This window comes from Peromyscus eremicus, chromosome 7, assembly GCF_949786415.1.
Source record: "Peromyscus eremicus chromosome 7, PerEre_H2_v1, whole genome shotgun sequence".
In the NCBI taxonomy this organism is placed as follows: domain Eukaryota; kingdom Metazoa; phylum Chordata; class Mammalia; order Rodentia; family Cricetidae; genus Peromyscus; species Peromyscus eremicus.
Window position 1 is genome coordinate 30977068 of NC_081422.1, and position 7047 is coordinate 30984114.

Sequence of the window (7047 nt, forward strand, 5' to 3'; positions counted from 1 at the left end):
TTTGGCCTACAGGCCTAGAATATCTGACAGACTTTTCTGTGAAGCAAACACTTTGAAGGACTGTCCTACCTTGTCTTGGCAATGTTTGGCAGTCACCTTCATGTCCTGCTTGTTCAATTTGGACAGCAACTGTCAGCAGCTGAGGCAAGGGCAGTTTCTTGACCAGTGGCTAACTCCATATGGAGGTTCTCTGATGATCACCATCTTTTTTTTTGAAGTAAATTGGTGCTGCCAGGAGCAGACATGTCTCACAGTCATATTCTGTAGGTCTCTGAAGTGTTTGAAGACCACCTATCTATCTAAAATATATCTCTGTTTTACCTTGAAAACATACCTAACCTAACTACAAGTTTGATTATTATAGATGACTAACTACTAACCTGTTTTTCTTAATTATATACTACATTTTAAATGACCTGCATAGATACAATACCTTAAACAAGAATAGAAACATATATAGTATAACAAAAATAATCTTACATTAGACATTTGTGTCAATATACAAAATCCATACCAATATAAACTATTTGAGATTAATAGTTTTTTTTAGTTTAAAGTAGATTCAATAATCTACCCTTTCTGTATCCCCTCTCCCATTTTTTTGAGAAAGAGATTTCTGAATCCTACCTCCCTTGCTTATTTTCCTCCCTTACCATGACCAGTAACAATTTGCAACCAACCACCCTCATTGGTGGCAAACATTCATAACCCACCAAATGACCAAAAACCACCTGCCCCACCTCTTGGGAATGTGGGTGTTGTGTTCTCTAGACTGCTTTTTGTTGTCTGGGTGTGGTGATATTGTGTTCCCCAAAATATTGTGCACCCTAATAAACTTATCTGGGGTCAGAGAACAGAACAGCCACTAGATACGGAGGCCAGAAAATGGTGGCACACACACCTTTAATCCTAGCATTCCAAAGGTGGAGATCTGTCTGGATCTCTGTGAGTTCAAAGCCACACTGAAAACAGCCAGGCATGGTGACACATGCCTTTAATTTCAGAAAGTAATGGCAGGAAGCAGAAAGGTATATAAGGCGTGAGGACCAGGAACTAGAGCTGGTTAAGCTTTTAGGGTTTTGAGCAACAGTTCAGCTGAGATTCATTCTGGAGGCTTCCAGTCTGAGGAAACAGGATCAGCTGAGAAATTGGCAAGGTGAGGTGGCTGTGACTTGTTCTGCTTCTCTGATCTTCCAGCATTCACTCAGGTAACTGGCACTGGGTTTGTTTTTATTAATAAGACCTTTTAAGATTCATGCTACATCTGGGGGCAATGACATCTTTAGAGGACCCTGTGAAAATTGGGATAATAGTCAAGTCCTGGGAGAGCTAGCTGTATTATTTGTTGCCAGTCTCTGTATAATGGGCAGGGCTTATCTGAAGTCCTGGCTGGAGTAGTACATGAGGCTGGACAATCATAGGTAGTAGCTTTGAAAATGTTCTGGATGTAGATTTTGAGGAAACTGTAGCAGAGGCATTCTGAGAGGCTGGATCACCTGGGTTACTTGTCTTTGTTGGTGTTTGGTCCTGTTATTCTTTCTGAAAACACACAAACTTTTAAAGGTAACATACATATCTATATTAACACAAGTATGGAACGTGTAGTGTGCACAAATCAGTTAAAGATGATTTTTTTTTTTGTTTTATGTTTGAGCAGGTAAAAGGCATCTGTCAACTTTATGAGTCTGTTTGGACTGTATAACCCAATCTCTATGCATGCCATGTGAAAGGATGGCATGCAATAATAGATCATGAGGACTCTGTAGCCTACATGATTTACTATGTCTCACCCAGTCTCAGAGCTGTTCCCATGTCAAGGGATCAGCTTATATATCACCCATCCTGTAGTCTTTCTTGGCTTTCCCCCTCACGTCTGCAGCCAATATCCTCAGGAGGTTCCTCCCAGTCAAATCTGACCTTTATTAATTTTGAAGAGAACCATAACTTTTTGTTTTCTGGGGAAACAAAGGCATAACCTCTCCCCTAACACATTTTCTGACCTTTATTTTGAAATTAAGATATTTTAAAAACATATATTGGTTGGTTTAATTTAGCAGTTTCTATACCCCAATGTGTCTCAGTAGTTATTGTTTTTCATACATTAGCATTAAAAAAATTCAAAGTCAATGGAGTACCATATAGGATCCAGATACCCTATGTATTTCCCATCTTTATGTGGCTTATTCTTTTTATATTATTATTATTATTATTATTATTTTTTTTTTTTTTTTTTTTTTGGTTTTTCGAGACAGGGTTTCTCTGTGTAGCTTTGCGCCTTTCCTGGAACTCACTTAGTAGCCCAGGATGGCCTCGAACTCACAGAGATCCACCTGGCTCTGCCTCCCGAGTGCTGGGATTAAAGGGTTTAAACTTTTTTTTTTTCTGTGACTGTCTCTATCCATTTTCTTTTGTTTTAACATCTAGGCACATTTTAAAACAGACTATATCTGTTCAAAGGTTTTCTCGGTTAGGACCTGACTTTACTAAGCTCCTGTAGTCTCAAACTTGTAGCATTCTCTGACATGTGAGGAAAACCTTAAACTGCCAGGCTACTGCTGCATAGCTCTGGTATCTGGCTCTTCCCACTCAGTTCCCTGAAAGCCTAACCACATGTCAGTGGTTACACTGGCTGCATGCTGCTGGAGTACTCTGCTGCACAGCAGAGCCTCTTAAAAGAGCAGATCCTCCATAGGCTGTGAGCAGTGGGCTCCATGACGTGCCCCACATTGGGTGCCATTTGTAGCAAGTTTTGTTGTCAGCTGCCAGCTCACAAATAATGTGACACGGAGATTTCTTATCAACTATGAAAGCTTAGCCTTAGCTTAGGTTTTTCCCACCAGCTCTCAGAACTTAAATTAACTCATTTATATTAATTTATACTTTGTCTCATGGCTTTTTACAGTTCCTTCATTCTGTATATTCAACTCCCTCTATGTCTCGTTGGTGTCTGATGCAGGCCTAGATTCATCTCCTACTTCCTTTTCTCTGCCTGGAAGTCCCACCTATACCTCTTGCCTGGCTATTGGCCTTTTAGCTCTTTATTAAATCAATCACAGTAATATATCTTTACACAGTGTACAAATATCCCACAACAATGTACCCAGTTCCCAAAACTTCATCCTTTTTATTTAATCTGTTATTTAACTATTCACACTACTATATTTACACTAATTGCTACAAATTGGCATTGCTAACCAGCTGGTTCTTTATTTTTTCAGTCCTGGGGATCAAACCCAGGGCCATGTGCATGCTACACCAGTGCTCTACCCCAGAGTCCTTCAACTGCTTTTCTCTAGCTTTCTCCTTACTCGTTTTGGGGGCCACATTGGATAACATGGAGTATCTTTCCTGTTACAGAAATTAAATGGTATAGAATAAGATTGTGTTTGTGTCTTCCTTGTCCATGCTTTGACCTAGGAAGCAGTTAGAGTTTTCAAAAGTCATGTGATTATTGATCTCTTGTTTACTTTCAGTAGCCAGTACAAGATTGAGAGTTTGCTTGTTTTTCTGTTTTGTCTTGTTTTGGTTTTAGTTTTTTCGAGACAGGGTTTTTTTCTGTGTAACAGCCCTGGGTGTCCTAGAACTCACTCTGTAGAACGGGCAGGCCTTGAACTCATAGAGCTCCACCTGCCTCTGTCCCCTGAGTGCTGGGATTAAAGGCATGGGCCACCACTGCCCGGCTAAGATTGAGGTTTTAATATCCCTTATTTGGCCTTGACTTGATAGATATGAAAAGAGTACAGACCCCTGGATGCTGATGTTCAAGCAAAAACCTGTGTTTTGATAACATCTCAAGATTCACTGTAGACAGGGATTATTTTCTGACCAAAGTGACATTATAAACATTTAAAATTTTAAAACAATATAGATATCATAGTTAGACCATTCTGATTCCTTTAATTATGTTTTTATATTTTCATGATTTCTCTGTTAGACACCCCTGCTCAGAAAAAACAACAATAACAACAACAACAAACCAAGATGGACCAGTTCCTCAGGAAAAATTCTTTCTTTCTCTGCAAGTACCTCTCTAGCCTTTCTTCATGCTGAAGTGCAACGGCCTCCACACAGTTGAGAGTTCTGGTCAGTTACCTAAAACCATCAAAAATGCTGCCCGCTCATCTGCTTTCCAGACGGACCTCTTCCCTTTCGTCAATAAAGAATACCAGTATCCCAGGATCTCTCAGTGGAATATAATATTGATACGTCTGCTCATCAGCAGCTACCAAAAGTAGTACTTGTGAGAGGTTATTTGAAGAACGTGGGACTTACCCATTTTATCAAATTTTTGAACTGTTATCATGTGAGGTTGATGCCCAGTTCTATTCTAAGTTGTATCAACCACTGCATTTGAGACATTTCAAAGCAAACTTGGTACAGAAATGGAGCAAGTCCTGAATCTGCACAAAGGACTGAGGTTTCTTTTAGGAAACAACCCCAAGCGTGGTCAAAAAGCGTTGTGAGAGGGGAAGAGGCAAGAGTATGTCTGAATATAGCTTGTTGAACAGAAGCAGGGATATTGTGCAGAATATTCTTTGGGTTTGTTCCCTCCAAAGAAGGAAGAAAGAAAGTGTCACATAAAAATCAAGAGGTGATCATTAAAATCATGATCAACTAGGCCGGGCAGTGGTGGCACACGCCTTTAATCCCAGCACTCGGGAGGCAGAGGCAGGCGGATCTTTGTGAGTTCAAGGCCAGCCTGGTCTACAGAGCAAGATCCAGGAAAGGCGCAAAGCTACACAGAGAAACCCTGTCTCGAAAAACAAAACAAAACAAAACAAAACAAAACAAAATCATGATCAACTAAAGAATCAAAGAATAAATAAAATATTTTAAAAAGAATAAAATCTTGACCAGTTGATCAGGGTGGTGTGTACCTGTACTCCTAGCTACTCAGGCTGAGGCAGAGGGATTATTGGAGCCCAAGAATTTGAGACTGTATTGGGGTACATACCGAGAACCCTCCCTCACCCCCAACACACACATACTTCAACATGAACAAACAAAAACCACCATCACTATAGCGACACGGGACTGTATGTAAGTGGAGAGAAGCGTTTTCTCCATTTTAGTTGGGAACCCAGTGGGATGTTCTGAGTGACTGTGAGAATTCCACAGTCTGAACTGTGAGGGAAAGGGTGACCATGATGCTGATCTCTTTTGCTTTTACCCTGTGAGGATGCCAATGCCAGGAAGAAGAGGCAATTGACCTGAAAGTTAGGACAAGTTATTTAAGGCAGCTATCAGGGCCCGGTGAATGTGACAGGGTGGCTGGCTGGGCTGCCCAGTGAACACACTCCCTGGGTTCTCCCAGGTGTAATTATGGATGGATTTCACAGAGAACCTAGTGTTCTACTTCAGCAGGTTTGGGCAACAGCTAGGAGTGTGTGGAGTGATATCTGATGTGACCAGAGTGGAACAGCTCAGTTGATACTGTCTGCCTCCCTGCCTCCCAGTGGACTGCACTGGTTCATAGGATGCTAGGTGACATCTGGCTGCAGGCACCTGCATCTCCGGTCCACACACGGCTCTGCCTGCTGGAGCCTGTGCGGCCTGCATACTTGGTAAACTGCAGATATTGGTAAACCGGAAGTATCGGCAAACCAATGCTTACGAAAGTGGATCCCCATCAAAGACTGATGGGAATTGGTTAGCTCTCAACCAAGACTGACAGAAACGGGGCATGTGAACACCCCAGCTTGCTCTCCTGGGTTGATCTTGAATCTGTTCTGGCACTCCCAGAATTTCCCAACACGAGTAGGCACTGGTTTCCCTTAGCACTAAGTAACTCAATACCGTGGTTCTGGGGGCTCGTTTTCTTCTTCCACCTTGACTGTCTACGCTTCTACACATTTACTGGGGTTGGATCCCAAGCAGACAACTGATACTTCTATCTTTTCCCCAAGGCCTGCTTTTGGGGCAACCCCAAACTAAGATGGGTGGAGTGTGCTTGACTGAACTAAGGCAGCGTAAGGCCACTCTTTTGAGTTCTGTTATTTTGCTCCCTCATGTGAAATGTTTTTACTGAGTTTTTTTTTAATGTTAATTCCTTTAATTCCCCCCCCCCCCACCTAACCCCACAGTAAACCACAGGAGTCTTGTTGCTGTAGGTAGTGACCCAAAGACATGGCCAATTCCATCACTCAGTTCATTGTGAAAATTTTCTTCTAAAATGTACAGCTAGAAAAAAAAATTAGCCTAATCCCCAAAATTGGCATATTTTTTTTTTCTGTACCCAGGTAAAAAGAATGAGATACATGAGTGCTTTCTCTTTTTCTCCCTCTGTCTGTCTCTTGCTCCTTCCTCCTCTCTCCTCTCTCCCCTCCTAACTCTCCCCGTCCCGCATCTCCCTAGAGATTTGTCTTCTGAAAAGCCCAGAGGCCAATTGGATTCTAAGAAGAGAGAAAAATGCGTTTGTCGCTTGCCTGTGTGCGCTTCTCTTCCCTGCTCTCAACTTCACCTCGTGTCTGTTTGCTCTGGCTTGGTTACTTGTCTCCATTTCTACTGACCCGATTTCATTGTGCACATCTCTTTGCAAGCTGCTGCAAAGCTTCTGTGGAATTAGTAGGCATACAAATGAGGTGCTCAATGGGCCCTCTTGGAGTGAATTAGGTTGGATGCCAAGTCTGAGTGGCAATGTGATGGAAAGGGAGACGCATGAGCCTTCCCTCTAGAGCATCTTTTTATTCACAGGGCAGTGAGTGTCTTTTGAACTTGCTGGGTTGCGTAACAGCTTCTTCAAATTAAGTCTTATATGGAAACATACAGCGAGCAGATTAAAAAGATGCCACTGTGGCTGTGATGTGTGAGCTCGACACAGGAGACTCCCCTTCCCACCTACCTTACTCCTTAGTTCTCACTCCTAAGCCTCTAAAGGGCACAGGAGAAGTACTGCTTTAAAAAAACCCTCAGGGCCTGGGCCTTCAGCACCATGGCAGTTTGGGGGCTACAGCACTGCACAGGACGGTCCTAAAGAGGAATAGTTCATTTGCAGGGTATCTGCCCACGGGCTGCGGGCTGCCCCCCTGTTTACCTTATCCCAGGCGC